This window comes from Melospiza georgiana, chromosome 11, assembly GCF_028018845.1.
Source record: "Melospiza georgiana isolate bMelGeo1 chromosome 11, bMelGeo1.pri, whole genome shotgun sequence".
Classification (NCBI taxonomy): Eukaryota; Metazoa; Chordata; class Aves; order Passeriformes; family Passerellidae; genus Melospiza; species Melospiza georgiana.
In genome coordinates, this window is record NC_080440.1 from 2,684,948 (window position 1) to 2,705,686 (window position 20,739).

Consider the following 20,739-nt stretch of genomic DNA (forward strand, 5'->3'; position numbering starts at 1 on the left):
TTAAGCCCCACATCCAATTTGATAACAAATCTCTGCAATGGAAGTATTCACACTTGGTAAATACTGCATGATTGTAATTACAAAGCTAAAAATCATAACATGAAAGTGTTGATTAATGCTTCAAAGCAGATTTCCAGCATTCTGTACATGGAATCCATCTGATTCATCCTATATGTGATTGCTCTGTTTGGCCTCAGGCTAAAAAATCAAATTTTTCAAACTATTTCTTCCCACTATAAATGTTTCTGCTGGGAAAATTGGCCACTTTCTTTCTTGCTTTCTTTCCCATTTAAAGATCTTTGAATTGAAGCCATACAGCCAATAAATACATTTTGAGTTCATTATGTTCTGGGAGCACCAAGGTGGTTTTTACTGCAGCAGACATCCCTAGGTGGGAATTGTGACTTTGGGAAGTTGGGTTGCTAAATTTCAAAGGATTCTCCTATAGGAAGGATCAACAAACTGAACCCCTGGTTTCAGTCACTGCTTTCATCAAATTTTATATTTTTGCAGCTGCAAAAGTCTGCACAAGGAGAATTAAAGCTTCTTTTATGGGAGCAGGAGTGGAAAAAACCCCAATCACCCCAATGCTCATGGAAAATAAGGTGAATTCTATTAGAAAAGCCAAATCCATAGGCACTAAAATTCCCCCCTCAGTGGTATTTGCCAGGCATTCCACAGATAAATGGGAAAAATTCATTGATCTAATGCACAAAATTATTGTCATTAATAGGAAAACCTAAACATGCCAATGGGGGGCATTCCGGAGTTTAACCTCCTGATATTCCTGTGGAGAATATTTATCCTGTTATTCCTTTGGAGAAATGCCATCAGAGGACTGAGCAGAAAGGAAAACTGGAGGACTGATTAAACCACATTGAAACCACGAGAACATGCAAAACTGAGTATTTTCCAGGCTCATTAAAATAAAACTTAATTACAGAACCCAGTTTATCTGTGTCACCCAATGTCACAATACTTCAAGGCAGGTGATGAGGAGAAAAAGGCAAAAACCCCCAACAAGTGCACCCAGCAGCAGAGCAGTATCTGCATTATTCATCATCAGTCGTGCAGTGACAGATCCAAAATAATTAGTATTATTCACATTAACTTATGCAATTCCCCTGCCTAGAGAGAAGCCATACAGAAATGTAAAGTAATTATAAAGCAGAGATGCTCTGCATGGGCTGGGAAGTTCTGGTGGAGCAAAGCTTGGAGGGAGGAGGAAGAGCAAAACTTGGACAGGCGAAAAATGCAGTTGTCAAAGGAGGAAAGTAAAGTGGGTGAAAATGCTGGTGTGTACCTCAGAGATTAGGGAAACCTGCAACTTTGCAGTAAAAGGGGAAAAGAGAAAGGGAAACAAAAAAAGGGAAAAAGAGGAAAAAAAAAACACTGGAGAAGAAACAGAAAAGAAACAAAAATCAGCAAGATATATAAAAGGACATAGAAAATATTTTAAATATATCTATCTTATTTATGTTCTTTTAGTCCAAGCTTTCATGACAAAAAGCTACGACAGAGTCCTATTAAACATGGCACAGAATCCTGGAATGTTTTGGGTTGGAAGGGACCTTAAATCCCCTCCAGAGCCACCCCATCCATGGCAGGGACACCTCCCACTGTCCCAGGTGCTCCAGCCCCAATGTCCAGCCTGGCCTTGGGCACTGCCAGGGATCCAGGAGCAGCCACAGCTGCTCTGGGCACCTGTGCCAGGGCCTACCCACCCTGTCAGGGAACAATTCCCACCCAAAATCCCATTAACCCTCTTCTCTTTCAGCCTGAAGCATTTCCCCTTGTCCTGTCACAGTTATTTCCTGATGAAAATCATAAATTTTTATCCCTACAAGGTCCTCTGTCTGAAAAAATAATTGACATTTGCTTTCTGTCCATACAGAGCCAAAGGTAGAATCAGCACTAAAGTAACATCAAAGTCTGCAAGAGATGCCAGCAGAGTTTGAGTCTCACCTGCAGGAGGAATTGCAGCAAACTCCAGCAGAGTTTGGGTAAATCCTCAGAACCTGGAAGGGCACAGCCTCGATGTGCAGCTGTCCCCATTTATTACAAAGACAGAAAGAAGCTGCTTTGCCTCAGAAGGAGCCAAAAAGAAAAGGAAAAAAGCTGCCAGGCAAAACCTGGCACACCCCAGAGCAGCCAAAAATCTGGAGCTCATTAGAGCTGGGACTCTGCACAGCCCTGGGATGCACCTCCTCGTGCCAGCTGGGAATGTCCAACCTTCCAAATGGTTGTGGTGGGACACTGAAAATCCAAGCAGAGCTGGAGAGAATCTGATTTTGAGCAGAGGAAGGCAGAGTTTTCTGCACGGTCCCCACAAAGCACCTGAGTCTGAGTTTTTTCAAAGCTCAAATGCATCAGAAATACACTCAGCAAAGGAAACCCGGTGCATCTGGTCAGCAAACATGTGGCTAAAAATCTCATTTATGAGCCAGAAGACAGAAAAGGTAAAAGGAATTGTTCCAGGAAAGGTTGGTTTAGATGTGATTTAAGAAGCAGAAAGTACCAGGCACTAGAAAATAAACTGAGATGTCTCAGCTCTGCCCGTCAGCTCTGAGGGCAACCAGGCACAGCTGAGAGACTGAGAAACAGGGTTTGTTATGAGACAGAAGAAAAAGAAAAATCATAACAGCAACAACAAAACCCACAAAAGATCCAGGCTCAGAGAGGAACTCAGAAATCCTGCCTTTGCAGACGAAAATCCTGACCTTACACCGAGATGTGCAATAACCAAGGCTCTGAGTTGCACAACTGCAAAGAGACCAAGGGAAGGTGGGGAGACAGAACCAAAAAACACCAACAAAGTTTTGTGGAGACACCTCACAAACATCTCCCCACAGTGCTCTGACACCACCCCAGCTGCCAGAGCCTGCTCTGCACACCCTGAACCAGACAACACCTCTCACCTGCCCCTTTCTGGTGACCCCAACCAGCCCTAAGATCCCCAAACCAGCCTGCAAATTCCAGACCTTCCTGGGGCAGCCTCTGTGCTCCTCCTCCTCTTCCTCACTGCTCTGGGTGGCTCTGGGACCTCTCCTGTCCCCTCATGCTCCTCCTGGGTTGATGCCACCTCCTTCCCTCCAAGGTTTCCTGAGCAGCTTCCGCAGGGGATCCTGGCAATGCCAGGGGATTCAATCTGAGCTGCTCTGCAGATGCTCCCAGTGGCCATTTAAGCAGTGACTCATTTTTTTCTGGGAGCCTTTTAAGGAGCTGGGCTGGCACATTTTCAAGGCACATTTCTTAATCCCGAGTTTTGCAATTTGCAGGGTGATGCATCCTGGAGCTGGGAATATGGATCAGATGGCACCAGAGCCACTTTTATAGGGGAAAAATGTTTAGCACCAGATTTTCCTCTATGTGGCACTTGCAAAGGGTGATCCTAAAATATCTGAGTTTGTCCTTCTGCCCTATCTCAATTAATTCCTCTTTTAAAGAAAAGTCAGCTGAACTTGGCCAAGAAATGCATAATTTCTATCTTCTGTTACAGCAGAGCAATGATATTTTAAATATTTTTTTAATTAATTCCTTGATTCAGCTCATTTCTGTCTCTGACTTTCAGAGTTATCTGAAACTTTTCCAAATATTTTTGTTTGTTTTGGTGGGTTTTTTTGCAATTACCAGCATCTTTCCCCTACACCTGCCTTCATTTTCTGGCAGGTTCTGTTAAGATCAGCTTACCAATAAATTTTATGCAGCCAAATTACTGAAAGTAACATCAAACTCTGAGTAATTAGTGTGCAAATAATTAGCATTTAAGTGAGATGACTTCAAACAAGTCCATCCTAAGCTATGAAGGCCTCTCACACAATTTCTCTTAGATCATCATGAAATATTTCTACATCTTCATTATTCCACCCCAAACCTACAAATTACAGAGAGCACCAGGGAGGATCTCAGAATTCACCAGAATTCACCAATTTATGGTGTGTGGCACCTTTTTTATCAATGGCATTTCCCAACAGTAAATTGGTTTCTGATTATTCTGGATTTCCTAGCAGAAGTCAGTGTGCACCTGCCTTGGTGCCACGTCACCAAGCTGCTGCTCCTCTGCAGCTTCCTGGTGAGATAAAAGCCTGTGAGTCCTTTTATCCCCCTTTTCAATGGATTGCAGATGGGTGAAAGTGGCAGACTTGGAGACAAAAAAAAACCCAACCCAACCGAGTCAGAGGAACCTGATGATTCATCCAAACCCGAAGGAGGAGGAATGAAAGAGATTTGGTTTCATATCTTGCTGTAAAACAATAAATAATGTCCAGTGCATCCAGGTCAATAATCTGGACAGCTCAGCAGGGAACTGCACAACCTCCTGCACAGAAAGAGTCACAAATTAACAACTAATCACTAATTAAGCTAATGCCTTAATGAAATGAGGTATGATGGAATTCTGGAGGGTTTAATACCAAAATAAGATTCCAAAAGGAACTTCCAGGAATGGAGAAGGGATGAACTTTGGTCCCTAAGGATCAGGGTTGTGCTCTGATGCCAGAGCTCCTACCTAAGCACGTGGAACACCAGATTTATTCTTTCTTCATAGAAATACACATCTGTGATCTGCAAAGGACACTTAACTCACAGCAAGGTGAAGAATCAGTGATGTTAATTAGATATTTTAATATTCAAAATCTCTGTTTTTAGCAGTTCTACCACTCTAGAGCAAAACAATCACTTGTTTTGCAAATCCCTTTCACACGCACAGAAAAACCCCGATTCCTTTAACACACTGATCCTTTCCTGAGGTATTTCTCCCCAAAACAGTGACACACCCTCCTGTGCTGCCTCGTGGCACAATCCCCCTCCATCAGCAGCATCCAGACCTTGGTTCTTGCCTGCTGTGGGATGCAGAGGAGGATCTGACCTCCCTCAGGCACAGCTCTGAATTCCAGCTCACCTTTCTGCAAGTGGGACAGTGACTTTGAGCAGAACCAGTGCCACGAGAAACCCAAGCTCGGGTTAATCCTAACACCAGGCAAACTTCTCTCACTGATCCTCAGTAATTCCAATAATTCAGGGCTGGCCAATGCCAGCAATGCTCAGGGAGTCCAAAGGCTTGGCAAGGTTAAATACAGAAAGATTTGGTAAAGCCACTCCTTCCCAAAAATGCTGGCTTTAAAAGTAAAAATGCCTCTGTTAGCATCTTCAGGGGGAATTATCATTGACTCAGTTCCAGGCTGGGTTTCAGAGTTTTACTGGAAATGCTGAATTATCCAATCTCTGACCCAACCTCACCCACCAGCCCTGGGGACAGGACAGCAGCACCCAGAGGTGTTGGGAGACCCCAAAATCACCCCTTTCCCAGGATGTCACCAACATTCCTGAAGATAAAATCTCAAATATAAACCCTTCAGAGATGAAAAACTCCAATATAAACCCTTCAGAGATGAAAATCCTGTGTGATGAGCAGGGGTTTGGCAAAAAGTGCACACTTTGACTGGGGTTATAATGTTGAAATGGGCTAGATTCATGAGAACTGTGGTGTTTTTGTTTTTTGTTTTTCCTTGGCAAAGGGGAAAAAAGAGAAATGCTCTTTTCTGGGACAGCCTGTTGAGGAAATGAGGCTCCTGCCACTTGTCCCAGCTCTCCAAACCCCTCCACCACTGGCAAGCAGGGGAGCTGCAAAAGAAAGAAACTCCAGCCAGTGCTTCCACTGAGAAAAAAAAAGACATTTTGCAAATTCACTTTGAGAGCAGCTGACTGGCAAATCTCAGGGCTGTGAGTAACCCAGGAGTAGCTCCTGCCTGCACCAGCCCTGCCCTGTACAGGGACTGGGGATGGCAGCAGCAGGAAACCAAGACAGCCTTTCAGGCTCACAGGTTACAGAACATCTCGTTTTGTCAGAAAGGCTCTATTTTTAATTACCTGGAGAGAGAGTTGCTTTCCCTGTTATTTTGTGCTCCGGGGTTATTATTAACTTTTTAACATAAATCTGCATTGTAGAACTGTAAACCCGAGTTGCTTAATGAAAACAACCACCCTGTGGGGGCACAGCAGCTCAACAGATGATCAAAAAGCCCTTTTTGCATCATTAATCTGCAGGATTCCATGAAGGAATTAAGAAAAATAAGCGTTTCTCTACAACACAGGCATGAAGCATCCTTGAAAATATCAGTCCCTTCCATACAAACAGGTTGCCCAGAAAGATTGCATGGCAACAAAGAGTCCCTAAAACACAAAATGAAATCATTAAGCAGCAAGAAGTGGGTGGAGAGCTCTCCTTGCCCACTGGAAGAGGTTTCACAGCCCTGGTGCAGTTCATTAATTCCCAAATGAGGGATGACGAGCACAGACAGTGTCCCTTTGTCTCCTGGCTCCGTCCCTCGTTAGTGGCGTCCCCTCAGCCCTGTCCTGAGCCCTGGACATTCTTCAGCAGCCTCTTCCCAGGGAAAATCCTCCCTGGCCCCATCCCAGTGCTCTCAGCCCATGCAGGATCCCCTCAGGATTCCTCTGGGAACCCAAAAATTCAGGGAAAGGAGCCTTGGGGAAAGCTGAGCCTGGTAAATCTGGGTTTCCTCTGGGATTCCTCTGGGAACCCAAAAATTCAGGGAAAGGAGCGTTGGGGAAAGCTGAGCCGGGCAAATCTGGGGGAGTCACAACAGGACCCAAGTGCTTGAATTTAATGAGGCAACAGCACTCATGTTTGGTAAAGCCACTCTTTCCCAAAATGTGGGTTTTAAAAGTAAAAATGCCTCTGTTAGCACCTGCAGAGTGAAATTATGATTTACTCAGTTCCAGGCTGGGCTTTCAGAGTTTTACTGGAAATGTTGAGTTATCCAATCTCTGACCCATCCTCACCCACCAGCCCCGGGGACAGGGCAGCAGCACCCAGAGGCGTTGGGAGACCCCAAAATCACCCCTTTCCCAGGAAGTCACCAACATTCCTGCAGATAAAAACTCAAATATAAACCCTGAAAGTCCTGTGTGATGAACAGGGGTTTGGCAACTGAAATGAGAGGAAAAGGTGTATCAGGCAGGAATTCATTGTCCTGCTCTGCCATGCTCACACACAACCAAGGATTTTGTTCTAGGTAGGATAAATAACGCTAAGCTTGGCATGGAAGTGTTAAGAAAAAATTGATTTTTTTTTTTCAAATGGAGTAGTGAGGAAATATGCAAAGTGAGAATTCTCCAAGAGATGGAAATCGTATTTGCAGGCAGCCACAGGAGATGGTGGAGCCAAATAAACAGATTAAAACCCACGGGCTGTCAGTACAACTGAGCAACCATCCATCTTCGAGCTGCTCAGGAATAACTTCTGCTGCAGCAATTTATGATGTCGCCTGACAGGAAGGGTTGGGAGGGAACATGTCATTAGCTCAGCAGCATTTAAAGAAAAGCCCCAAGTCATTTGTCACATCTCTGCCAGGCCAGGCTCCGTAAGGAGACAGCAGCTTAGAGAAACAGGATCTGCTGTGACTCCCAATCTCCTGCTGCTGCCAGGGCTGATTTGGGCAGGCAGGGACAACCCTGGGAGTCTGCTCAGCCCACACTAATATATATAATATATATAATATATATAATATATATAATATATATAATATATATAATATATATAATATAATATAATATAATATAATATAATATAATATAATATAATATAATATAATATAATATAATATAATATAATATAATATAATATAATATATAATACATATTATACAATATAATATATAATAAATATAATATATAATATAATAAATATAATATATATATAATTGGTATATATTCTATATATAGAATATAAAATATATATTCTATATAATACATATTCGATAATATCTATGATACATGACACATGATATATATGATATATGGCATTTGATATATTATATTATATTATATAGATTGCATATATAATATATTATACATTGTATATATTATATAATATGATATATTAATTTTATATTATAATTAAATAATTATTAATATTTAGAATTAAATTATCTTCATTATTTCAGATTGGTTTTTATCTTTCTGACAAAATAATTATAATTAATTATATATTATATATTATGATATATATAATATATATAATATATTTTATAGAATATCTATAATAAGGTATTTTAAAATATAAAAATATATAATAGTTCTATATAATTAAATAATTATTAATATTTAAAAATATAATATATTATACATTTTATATATTATATAATATGATATATTAATTATATATTATATTTAAATCATTATAAATATTTAGAATTAAATTATCTTCATTATTTCAGATTGGATTTTATCTTTCTGACAAAATAATTATAATTAATTATATATTATATACTATGATATATATAATATATATTATATAGAATATCTATAATAAGGTATTTTAAAATATAAAAATATATAATAGTTCTATATAATTAAATAATTATTAATATTTAAAAATATAATATATTATACATTTTATATATTATATAATATGATATATTAATTATATATTATATTTAAATGATTATAAATATTTAGAATTAAATTATCTTCATTATTTCAGATTGGTTTTTATCTTTCTGACAAAATAATTATAATTAATTATATATTATATACTATGATATATATAATATATTATATATATTATATAGGATATCTATAATAAGGTATTTTAAAATATAAAAATATATAAATAGTTCTATATAATTAAATTATTATTAATATTTAAAAATATAATATATAATTTATACATTATATAATGCCTAATATAAAATAATAATATATAATATGAGATATATAATATATATAATAAAATATATTATATTATATTATATTATATTATATTATATTATATTATATTATATTATATTATATTATATTATATTATATTATATTATATTATATTATATTATATTATATTAATATATATAATAATAATATATGTAATTTAATTAAAATATCTATATTCTCTACTTATTTTGGGCATAACCAAGGACAACCTTTCAAATATGGGGTTTTTTTCAGACAGGCAGTGGGAACAAAGGTTGGAAAGCATAAACCCAAGCGTGAGTCAGCAAGGAGAGGCTGCTGCCAGACACAAGTGGTGTCTGGGAAGATGTTACCAGATGTTAAGCACAGGACACAGGAGGGAATTATCCATGTGAGATTCAGAAACATGGCCTGGAGAGGAGGAGCTTTGCTCCCTCCATGAAGGGAGGGCTGCCAGAGGGACATGGCAGCAATATTCCAACACTCCAAGGCATGGCAGGCTTTCATTAAGAAGGCTCCAATCACTTGTACTTTGGGAGCACCACCAGTGGCTGCCTCAATCCACTGAGAGGGACACTGAGGACAGACAGTATGGAAAGCTGTCTGAGCTTAATTAATCATTTTCATACATTTTCTCCAAAAAAGCTCTCATTTCTGGGAGCTCCTACAATGACCTTGGCACCACCACCTCTGCTGGAGCAGGAGTGCACTGGGCTCCAGGGGGCTCAGCTGGTGACCCCTTAAAATTTGTGTCAGATTTGCATTCTACCCGTTATTTTTTAGCGTCAAAACCCAATAAATAACATTTATAGAAATGTTATTATCTCCTCTGGAAGAAAACCATTTAATCTGGCACAACTAACTGCTGCAGCACCAGCCTTGGAATATTTTCATTTTCAAATTCATATTGGATACCTCCAAACCAGATCAACTATGGACAATAAATTGTCCATTCCTGGGAGTTCCCAAGCATCTCTCCCTAAAGGCAGCTCTTTATCCCAGTGCTCTCAGTTTTATCTTTTCCAAACAAACACAGTGATATAAAACCAAAAGAGGAAAAGCTCCCTGGTGACACTTCTGACCCTCCTGTGTACATTGGGGTTTAACATGATCTTCTCCACATTATCCTCAGGGAAAAGCCTTCAGGAGGAAAAGGGTGCCAAGCAATAAACTTCCTTCACTGTGATGTCTGTATTATATATTTTTACTCATTTTTCCTTCATTTTCCATACCTTTGCTGGTCCTATATAGCATTTTGCAGTAAAGCAGAATTTCAGCATCAAAGCTGAATTTTATACTTCAATTTACTGAAGTAACAGATGAGCTTTGCTGATGCTGAACCTAACTTGGTATTTTTATGTGATTTTATTAACTCGTTTATATAAAACTGGATTACACTCTATTACCAATCTATTTTCTCTGTGTCTACAAGGAGCTGGTAATACAGCAGATAAATCTGAAATAATAGGAATAACAAAAGTACTATTGTGCACAATTATAGCTTGTAGCACCCCAAATCAGACATCATTACTAATGAATGATGATATTATAGAAAAGAAATACCATCTGAAAACTGATTTTACACGGCATATTAAAGACTTGATGGCTCAGGAGATGGGTAATAGAATAAAAAGCCTTTTATCTCAAGGTCATCAATTCAAATCCAAGTCAGACTGATAGCAACTGAAAGCCACTTGATGAGAGTGCTAATGAGCCCGGCCTCGTAAGTGGAAATTTAACAACACCTCAGCATTTAGCTCCTTGTGCTGCCCTGAGAGCAGAAATTGGGAGTTTGGAGGAGCAGATCCAGCCCAGCTGTGCTTCCCTCCTCACCCAGTGCCAGCCCCCTGCTCTGCTCCTAAATTCAGAATTCACTGCTCAGTCCTTATTGTGGGAAGGCTGGGAAAAGTGAGAGGAATAGAGGATTTGTCTTTCTAAACGAGCTGTGGGTCTGCTGGTGGATAAAACCAGCATTGGGAGATAAAAGAAACAATGGGAAGAGTTCCACTGATTGATGAATGGAAAAAGGTATTTGCTTTTACAAATAAACTTTAGGTTTGCTGATAAATTAAATTAGACATTGAAACATGAAAGAAACAATGGGGAAGAAAACCCCCCTAAATTCCTTAAGAATTAAAAATTAAAAGGGAGGGTTATACATTAGAGGGGGATCTTTGGTATCAGGTGTTTTGGGAAGTCTGAACCTCTTAAGTACCTCAGAAACGGGGAAAAACCCCTAAATTTCATAAGAATTGAAAATGAAAAGGGAGGGTTGTACATTAGAAGGAAATCTTTGGGATCGGGTGTTCTGGGAAGTCTGAACCTCTCAAGAACCTCAGAAATGGGGAAAGAGAGAGGGAAATGTGGCTGGAAAATGGGATAAAAAGGAGGCTGTGTCCTCCAAAAATCTGAGAGATCCCAGGGGAATGCCCCATGGCCTCTCTCTTTATTAAAATAAAGTAATATGACTCCTCTGTCTCCTTTTTGGACATAAACCTCTGGTGTTTGTGGATTAATTTTCCTTCAAAAGGGATTGCACTTCCAGCACCCTGAGTGACCACTTTAAATGTGCAGAGGCAGCTCTGCTCTGAGCTGTAACAGCTCCAGCATTAATGGACATCTCACTATTTTATTTGATATCTCACTATTTTCCCAGCATGGATGCGATGATGTGCCAAAGCAAACCAGTGCAGGGAGAGAAAAGAATCCCTGTGCAAACTCCAGCCACTGCTCAGCCAGCAAACAAAGCAGAGCACATATTGCAGGGCTTGACAAGCAAACTCAAAATACTCTCTGATAAAATCCCTGGAATCATTTCCTTTGTTCTGGTATAATACCTGCACAACTCACTGCTGGCTCTGGTATTAACATGATGCAAAGCACTGATAAGAACCCCATTGATGCTGTCCTTTTTATGCTGAATGAGATTTTTATTAAAAAATACCCTTCCAATAAAAGCAACAAAACACCAGAGATGCATTTTCAATTATTTTCAAATTAAAACTAAAAAGCATCCCAGGAGGAATTTGCTTTCATGTGTTTCATAGGCAAAGCTCAGTGTTGAATCAACCCCTACAAACAGCAGTTTGCAGTGGAACTGGGGACACAGAGAAGCACCAGTCTGACATAATCACTGTAAATTGAGCAACCTGGGCTGGTGGAAAATGTCAATGAGATGATCTTTGAGGCCCCTTCAAACCCAAACCATTCCATGATCCTGTAGGAACAGGGCAAGTGTTCCCTGTAATCTCTGGAACCCACAGATTCCTCTTTGAACCTCCCCATGTCCCTTCCAGCCTCAATTATTTCAAGATTCTGAAAATTAACCACCTCATGGCTCATGTGAACTCCATCCTCAGCAGTGCCTGGGTTTAGAGGAGCAGGTTTGGGTTTCAGGAGTGAATAATGGATTAATTTTAAAGGTACCCAGGTGCCTAAAGATGCATTTTACAACCTTACTATGTCTGGATAACCAATTCCCTTAATTCAATATTTCCCCAGTGTAATAACCATTAGAAACTCAGCCCTTACCCAGGGGAGACTGCAGAAATCCCCAAACTCTCACTTTGCTGCTGTCTGGAGATGCCTCAGCACCCCCAATTCCTCAACTAAACCCCTCTGGATGCCTCTTATTTCAGTGCTGAATTTGGTAACTAATTCCTAAATCTTGATGATCTCATCTTTATTACAGTGGGAACAAACCCTTCAGATTTATGGACGCTCCCCAGATGGAATCCCAGACTGGTTTGGGCTGGAAGGGACCCTAAATCCCACCCAGGGCCACCCTGCCATGGCAGGGACACCTCCCACTGTCCCAGGTGCTCCAGCCCCAATGTCCAACCTGGCCCTGGGCACTGCCAGGGATCCAGGGGCAGCCCCAGCTGCTCTGGGCACCTGGGCCAGGGCCTCAGCATCCTTACAGAGAAGAATTAATTCCAAATATTTGATTTAAACCTACTCTTTGTCAGTTCCATCTGAATTCTGTATCCCACATCAGCCCCAGATGTTCACCTCTGGTGCAGATGTGCAGCCCCCAGCCCTGGATTGCCAATTTTTCCCCTTCCAAGAGCTCAGGATTTCCCAGTTCTGATGACCTGAGGTTAAAAGCAGAGCTTCCTCCCCAGCTACAGCACCACATGGCCCAACTTACTGCAAGTCTGTCCATCAAACTGTCAAAAACTCAGAAATATGGGTTTGAGTGGATTTTGGAGTGTGGAAAAACCCCAAATCCATCAGTTAAGGCCATTAGCTCATGTGACACACCTCGCTGAAGTCAATTTTCAAGGATAAGCGTGTGACAAGCTGACTGGAGGAATTCTCCTTTAATGCATTATTAATTCATTTATTATTACAGTTATTATAATCTTTATGCAGGGCACTGAAGTTTAATTTGTTCTCTATGAGCTAATCTTTTTAATGAGCCCTTTCTTCTCCTCAGGTTGGGAGCTTCCTCAACCACTTATGCAGCTTTTAAGCAAGTAGAAAATGACAGGACCATGTACCCTCCTCATAACCACAGCTTCACACACCATGCCCTGAATTTTAAATGAAAATGAACGATTACCAACTTTCCCACTGCAAAATATCTCTTAAAAGGTTTCAGATTCAGATTTTAAAAGGTTTCAGAAAGGAAAAGATTCACCAATAACGCTCTAAATATAGGGAGTTCATCACTCAATGAAATCTTAATTACGATTCCTCTCTCTGACAAAGAGGAGAAATGCATTTAAATAAAAAGCCCCTGTGTGAGTAAATGCAGTTATGTGTGGGGCAGCACAGATTAATCCAGTCTGGAGCCCCATCTGAATGGCTCTGGGTTCATTCTCTGGTCACCCAGGGCAAGGAGGTCACAGGGCTGATCCCTGCCCTGGGAAATGGGTTCAGACAGAGAGGAAACGGCACAAAAACACAGAAATGGTGCTTGGAGTTGGGATGCAATGGGAAAAAACCACTCCAATTCCAAACACCCACACTGCAGGCACAGCCAGGCCCCAGCTCTAAGGGCTGCAGCACTTGGGGACACCCTTGGTATCCAAAAACCACGTGGATGTGGCACTTGGGGACACGGGGACATGGCTGAGCGGTGGCCTCGGCAGTGCTGCAGCACCCAGTCAGATCTGATGGCCCTAAAGGTCTTTTCCAACCTCAGTGATTCTGTGATTCCATGATCAAGTCTGCACCTGGAATGCTGTGCCTGCATGGCCAGAGTTCCTCACTGGAAATGGAACAGCTCATGGGGCACCTCCCAGAGAGAAGGTTTGGGGATAAAAGGTGGCAGAAGGTTCTGGAGGTGTGCAAGAAGAAACAACACGGACTGCCCACTAAGAAAAACAGAATAAATCCTCAAGGAGAAGGTTGGAGGGATAAAAGGCAGAAGGTTCTGGAGGTGTCCAAGAAGAAACAAAGATTGTCCACCAAGAAAAACAGAATAAATCCTTCAGGAGAAGGTTTGGGGGATAAAAGGTGGCAGAAGGTTCTGGAGGTGTGCAAGAAGAAACAACAAAGATTGGCCCTCAAGTAAACAGAATAAATCAATCAGAGAGAAGGTTTGGGGCATAAAAGGTGGGAGAAGATTCTGGAGATGTGCAAGAAGAAAAACAAAGGTTATCCCCCAAGAAAAACAGAATAAATCCTTCAGGAGAAGGTTTGGGGGATAAAAGGTAGAAGGTTCTGGAGGTGTGCAAGAACAAGCAACAGAGATTGTCCACTAAGAAAAACAGAGTAAATCTTTCTTCTTTTTCATTCATACCCAAAAACCAGCCAGCTTTTCATGACGGTCTTTCCAGCTGGATGGGCTTGAGAGAGGGAAAGTTTATCAGCTAGCTCACAAGCACACAAGGAAGTCAGCTTTTCAGGCCAGAGCTGCCCCCACAATGAGATAAATGAAAATATAACCAGATTTTATGGAGATCTGGACTTACACAGCAGCTGGATCTCATTGCCTGCCTGAGTAGCTGGGGTTAATCAGAAATTAGTAAATCATTTTCTACTTGGAACAATTGCTGGTCGTAATGGAAAAATCCATTTATCAGTAGGTATAAGAAAATAATAAAAAAAAAATAATAATCCTAAAACATTTTAAATGCTATTCAGACAAACTACATTTTGTCAATAACTTTATCATTCTGATTTTTACAGCCCACCAATGTTCACAAAATGAAATTCAGCAGCAGATACATAAGAAACCTGCTTTCTACAGTAGTCAAGCAAGCTGAACACAAAATTCTAAAAACTGGCAGCTCAAAAGGAAGTTATGGTGTAAATAATTCCCATTCTAGGCAAAGCTTTCACCTTGAAGCTCCTGTTAGTAAAAGTCCATGGGAAATGCACACATTGGTAGCCAAGACTCCCTTTTCAGGAGCCACAAACAGAAAGAAAAGAGAATTACAGGAGGGTTTGTGTTTTTTGGTTTTTTGTTTTTTTGCGTTTTTGTTTTTTTTCTTTTTTTCTGAATAGGATTTAAAAATAGTTAAATAAACAGACAGAACCCCCTTGCCAGTGTGATTATTTCCTCCAGGCACATCTCCCTACAGGAAGGGCCCACGGGCACTGAAATCCCACGGAAACAAACTGTCCTGGAGAAGCCCAAGCCATAAATAACCCCAGGGCTCCAAAGGCTTTTTTGCCTGTGAACAGTTGCTGGCAGTGCCACCATCAAGCCCCTGCTCTTCCGCTATTTCTCTTCAACTTTTAGGAAATCCAAGGAAATCCATCCAGCCCTTCCCTGCCCTGGAGAGCAGAATGGGACACTGACCTTGAAATAATCAGGGTAGAACGATCACAGCACCTTTTCCTCCAGAGCTGAGGGGTGTTTTTTTAAATGTAAAATCACAATTTCCTCACCAATTAGTTGCTACAACAGGATAAAGCCTGGCTTAGGGCTCAGCTCCACACACAATAACAAATGAATGTTTGCTTGAGCTGCAAAAGGAGAAGACAAACAAGCTCCATCTGAGCTGGGAGCTGTCAGGCTCTGAGAGCATGTCCACACCCTCCAGGGAATTAAAATCACAGGCAAGCATTCCAGAGCCTGCCTACCTGCACAAACACATACACACACACATGTTTGTGCTTTTATAAAGAGCTTTGTCCAGACAGAAATGGTATCAAACAGGCCCAAAATTATTAAAATTACTTCAACTGTGATCATTCAGACAGAGAGGCAAATCAAATCACATCCAAAACATTTAATTGAAAAGAAAAATATTGTATTAAAAAGAAAAATATGCATTTCTAACCAGTACATGGGGCTGTTTCCTCATCACTGCACGGTCAAGCTGTAGTTCTACATCTGAATCCTTGTCCCCACTTTACTGCATCTAGAAATAAAGAAAGAGTTGTGAGTTGCGTAATGGCATGTCATATGTTCAATTTATCTAAAACCAGCACCTTTATCAGTACAATTCCTTTGCTTTATTTTGTTTTCCCCTGTATGCTGAGTTTCTGTCTGATCTCATTCTCCTTGCCCTTCATTTACCTGGAAAAGGAGAGGTTTTTCCATATTTAAATAACAGAAGCAACATACCCCATGGAATAAAGGAAAAAGTGGGCTGAAGTGAGATGATCTGATTTTTATTCTAAACCCGGTTTGTGGCCTTGGAACAAGGCACTTTTCTGCACATTTCCCCTCTCTTGCTTTGCCTTTCTTGTCTGCTTACATTACAAGCTCTCTGAAGCCTGTTAGGTGTTTATACAGCACCAAACAGATAAGATTCAGCTTTCCTCAGAATCACAAGATAACACGAACCCAGAAACAATAAATCTTATCAATCACCACCTACATTGTTGCTCTCCTAACATGAAACACGTTTCAAAGTGGTTTTCAATAGTTACCTTCCTTTAAAGGAAAAGAAATAAAAACAGCTCGTGGGAGAGAAGTGCATCCAAGAGGAAACAGATCCCTTAACTGTTTGTTTGGGTTTTTTTCCCAATACATTCCACCTGTTTTAACCACATTGACCAAGAGCTGCATTTCTGTATTTTAATACAAGGACAGGACTCATCTCTGCCATTGACCTCGCTATTCCCACCTAGAGCTGGGTCCCACGATGCTCCACAGGGTGCTGGGAGCAGCAAAAGCCTGGAAAAGATTCTGGAGCTCTAATCCCACTTTTCCTGCTTTCCCAAATGTTACAGCTCACACAGTGCAAGCACCACACCAATCCCTGTGGGCAGAAGGAGCACACAAGCACCATTTTGGTCTGGTTTTACCTCTCTGGGTCACCTTTAAAAGTGATTTTCTTTCCAGCCTCTCAGTGTGAATGACAAGATATTCAGAGAGTCTTGAGGGAGAAGAAGTGATAAAAAGGAATCCATCTAACCTATTTTATTTCTTGTCACTGCCTGATAATCTCTTTATCTGCTCTCATCTCACCAGGTGCAGACAGAGTTATTTATTTCCCCATGGACAGGGCCAATCCCTCTCCCAAAGTGCCCACATGCACCTGGACTTCCTTTCCCAGAGTGTTTCAAATCCACATTGCAAAGTGCCCCTGAGCTTTTGGGGTAAGCAGAGCCAACCTCAGCACACACAGGTGCAAACACATAAAATGCCAGTGCTTATTGCCACACACACATCTTTGGCCTTTCAGGGAGCTTCTGTGGCCATGGGCACGCAGGGAACATTTGCAAGAATCTCCCCATCAATAGAAGTTTGCAGTTTCACTGAAACACAACCCACTAGCACATACATTTTACAGTTTGACCCCCCTGTCGATAAATTATGGTTTTGGTGCGAACAGAAAACATTTTCTACAGCTCCGTGGTGATTTAGGAACCGCAGCTCTACTTTCAGCTGCACCTTAATCCTTCTCGACTCCTATTGAGGCTTCAGCCCAGCAATGTTTGCCGTGCTGCTGGTGCTGCACCCGGCCTTTCAGAGAGCCTGCACCTACCCAGAGCAATGTGACTGCAATTTGTAATGCCAAATGCAAATCTCCCCGGGCACAGCCTGTGCCAGCTGGGCACAGCCCAACCCAGCTCTGCCAGCCTTGCAAGACATGCCTGGGCTGGAAAAGAGAGCAAACCCCAACCCAGCCCCGTGCAGAATCACCAGGGCTGCAAAGCAGAGTGGAAAAATCCTTCTGCCACCAAGCAGGGCAGGACAGAGGCCATTTTCAGGGCTTCAGTTTGTCACAGGGCTGGATTCAGGGGGTTCTGGACAAGGTGCTGTTATTACATCCTGCCATTGCACTGCCCCTGTTAGCTCTGGATTAAGCCAATTCCCCTGCAATTGATTAAAAGCTCTCCCCTGTCGCAGACATCTTGTCATGAAAATCCTTTCCTTAGGATTTTTCCTCCTAAGAAGCCTCAGGAACAAAATGCAAACAATGGTTATCTGCTGCTGTGGAATGCAACAGGTGCATCTGGGATTGGTCTCATGTAGATGTTTGTAATTAATGGCCAACCACAGTCAGCTGGCTCAAACTCTCAGCCCAAGCCACAAACCTTTTTTGTCATTCTTTTCCTTTCTATTCTATTCTTAGCTAGCCTTCTGAGATGAAACCTTTTCTTCTATTCTTTTAGTACAGTTTTAATGTAATATATATAATAAAATAATAAATCAGCCTTCTGAAACATGGAGTCAGATCCTCGTCTCTTCCCTCAACATAAGACCCCTGTGAACACCATCACACTCCTCCATATAAAATAAAAATAAAAAATCTCCTGTTTGTTTAGAGACATGGGAGGGAAAAGAAGAAATTCAGCACTCTTTCAACCTGGGATTCTGAGGGAGGAGGAAATGATGATTTGTATCTCTCCCTCCTCCCATTTTTTAATCTCTCTCAGAAATCACAGCAGAGAACAGTAACTCAAATGCTTTATAGCTGAATTCATTTCCATCAGCTGTCTCCTATCTTTGCCAGTTGTTTGTCTGCTTCTCCCATTTATGCGGTGCAGCTTGGACTTATCGATCTTGTAAGCTTTAAATTACAGCTATCCATGGAAAAAAAAAAAAAAAGAAAGAAAAAGGCAAGAGGAAAACCACAACAGGAAAAAGCAAGTCTGATAAAGGATTTCTGAAGGGCTGCTCACTTTTGGTAAAAGAAAATCTTAATGGCATTTCCTGGAGAGAAGGTCTGTGGGGCTGAAGTTATTAGGGGACTGTATGGACAGAGGACAGGCAAAAAAAGCTGTCAGATTGAAGGGTTTATATCAAAAACATTTCCAGTGAAAAGTGTAGGAAAACTTGGGGGGAAAAAATACAAGATTTATACAAGTTTCAATCAGCTGATTTATAGCACTGGGTTTATTTGAACTAGCCAATTTACAGCAGCTCTTGTGGTTTCAGGGTGAGTTTAAACACTAAGAATTCACTGCTCACCAAAACCCACTGGAAATATTTCTCATGACAAAGGCAGAGCAGGGGCAGAGCTGATTTCTGTGCCCAAGTGCACCCACTGCAGCTCAGAGCCCCTCAGGGGCTCCCTCCGGAATTGTGGGGCTGCCAGAGAATCATGGAATCACAGAATGGTTCAAACAGACCAGGGGAGAATTCCCTGCACTCGGGTGGTCACTCCTGCCTGGCAGTGTGGCACAGAGGCGCCTTGGGGACATCCCTGATCCCCGTGTCCAGCTGGGGCTGCTCGCTGTCTGAGCAGAACAGGAGCAGGGCTGGCATCACCCCCTGCCCCTGGCCATGCCACAGATGGCACCAGCAGCTTCCCAGGCTCCTGCACCTCCAGCTGGCACAGGAGGAGCAAACAAAGAGGGATGAGCAGTCCCTGCTGCAATGTGACCTTCACATCCCAGCCATGCATCGCTCCTGACACACACACACGAGTGACAAAGGCAGAACCTGCCAGTCAGCCTCTGATAGTGCTCTGGAAATGACAAATAAATATTTAAATATCACTTGAGCTGTGCCTGCTGCAGATCCCTGCAGAGCAGAGCAAGGTAATTCACAGATTTGTCCTGGAGGACTTGAGGAAGAGGAATGGCATCAGAGGAGGGGGATTCTGGCCAGGATGGAGCTCTGGCTGCTCCTGGAGCCAACCTGCTCCCCCAGCCCTGCTCTCACATCAAACCTGCCCTGACCCTGCTCTCAGGGCACTCCAGCAAGGCTGATCCTATTTCAGGGACCTGTGAGTGGCAAAGGGAGGCAAGGACCCAAATCCCAGCACCCAGGGCTGGGCACTGTCCCCATCCATTGTCCTCACCAGGGAGGCACGAGCTGCCCTTGTGCATTGCTGACAGCTGAAGGGTTTGCAAGGAGGAGGTTCTGACAAGCAATAAAAAGATGCTTTAACCAGCTTGGAAAATAGCACAGGGTGAAGTGGATAAACTTTGCCAGCAAAAGGCCAAGGTCCTTACAGCTTATGGATGCCACAGCAATGCAAATGTGCCAAGGGGAGCATTTACAGTGATGTCTGACTAACAGCAAGTATATTAAATTAATATGGGTTGAGGAAAAAAAAAAAAAAAAAACAATCTCTTTATTTATTAAAGAAATAAACATCCTCAATGTAATTTTACCCATGTGCATTTTGAACACAACCAGCAAAGATGCAGTGTGCTGAGAAGAGTCAGCACAAGCATTTTTCTGTTCCTTAAATAATATGATTATTTTCTTTTTAGCAACAGTAGGAGATATTAATTGTACAGGAATAAAATTAAGGATTCTAGTTTAGTAGACATGCTTTGCCCATATTTCAACTTTTCTCACCAGGAAAAAGAAATTAATAAAAATATGTTTGTACTCTGTGGGACATATAGAATAAGGTGGCTAGTAATTACTCCAAACTCAGTGCTACAAGTTGCTCAAACAACTGTTTATTTATTACTGGAATATGAAGAATATGAAGAGAGCCTTGCAATACTAATCCCAGCTGTCTGGGCCCCCCTCATGATGCTGGCTGACAATTCCTGTGATTCACTGCACCAGTAAAAGAAGGCAGCCATGAACACATTTTTGTAAATCAAGTCTATTGGGCCAGATTTGGGTCCTCGACTGCTCAGGCATAAGAAATGTTATAGCTCTTTGCCAGTTCATAATTCAGGTGCTGAACTTAATAATATGGATATATGGCA

General features: G+C 41.5%; 1 protein-coding gene across 6 annotated transcripts in view; it reads right to left on the reverse strand.

Moving 5' to 3' along the window:
• The window catches only part of CHL1 (cell adhesion molecule L1 like), a 125,174-nt gene that overhangs the window by 78,049 nt on the left and 26,386 nt on the right, over positions 1–20,739 (reverse strand). For 4 of the 6 annotated variants that reach the window (XR_009115062.1, XM_058031960.1, XM_058031956.1 and 1 more), the window contains exon 2: positions 15,948–16,028. The gene's annotated coding sequence lies outside the window, so the exon portion shown is untranslated. Of the gene's footprint in view, positions 1–2,981; positions 3,143–15,947; positions 16,029–20,739 lie in introns of those variants that run through there. The other 2 variants (XM_058031957.1, XM_058031958.1) reach the window with 2 other exon arrangements.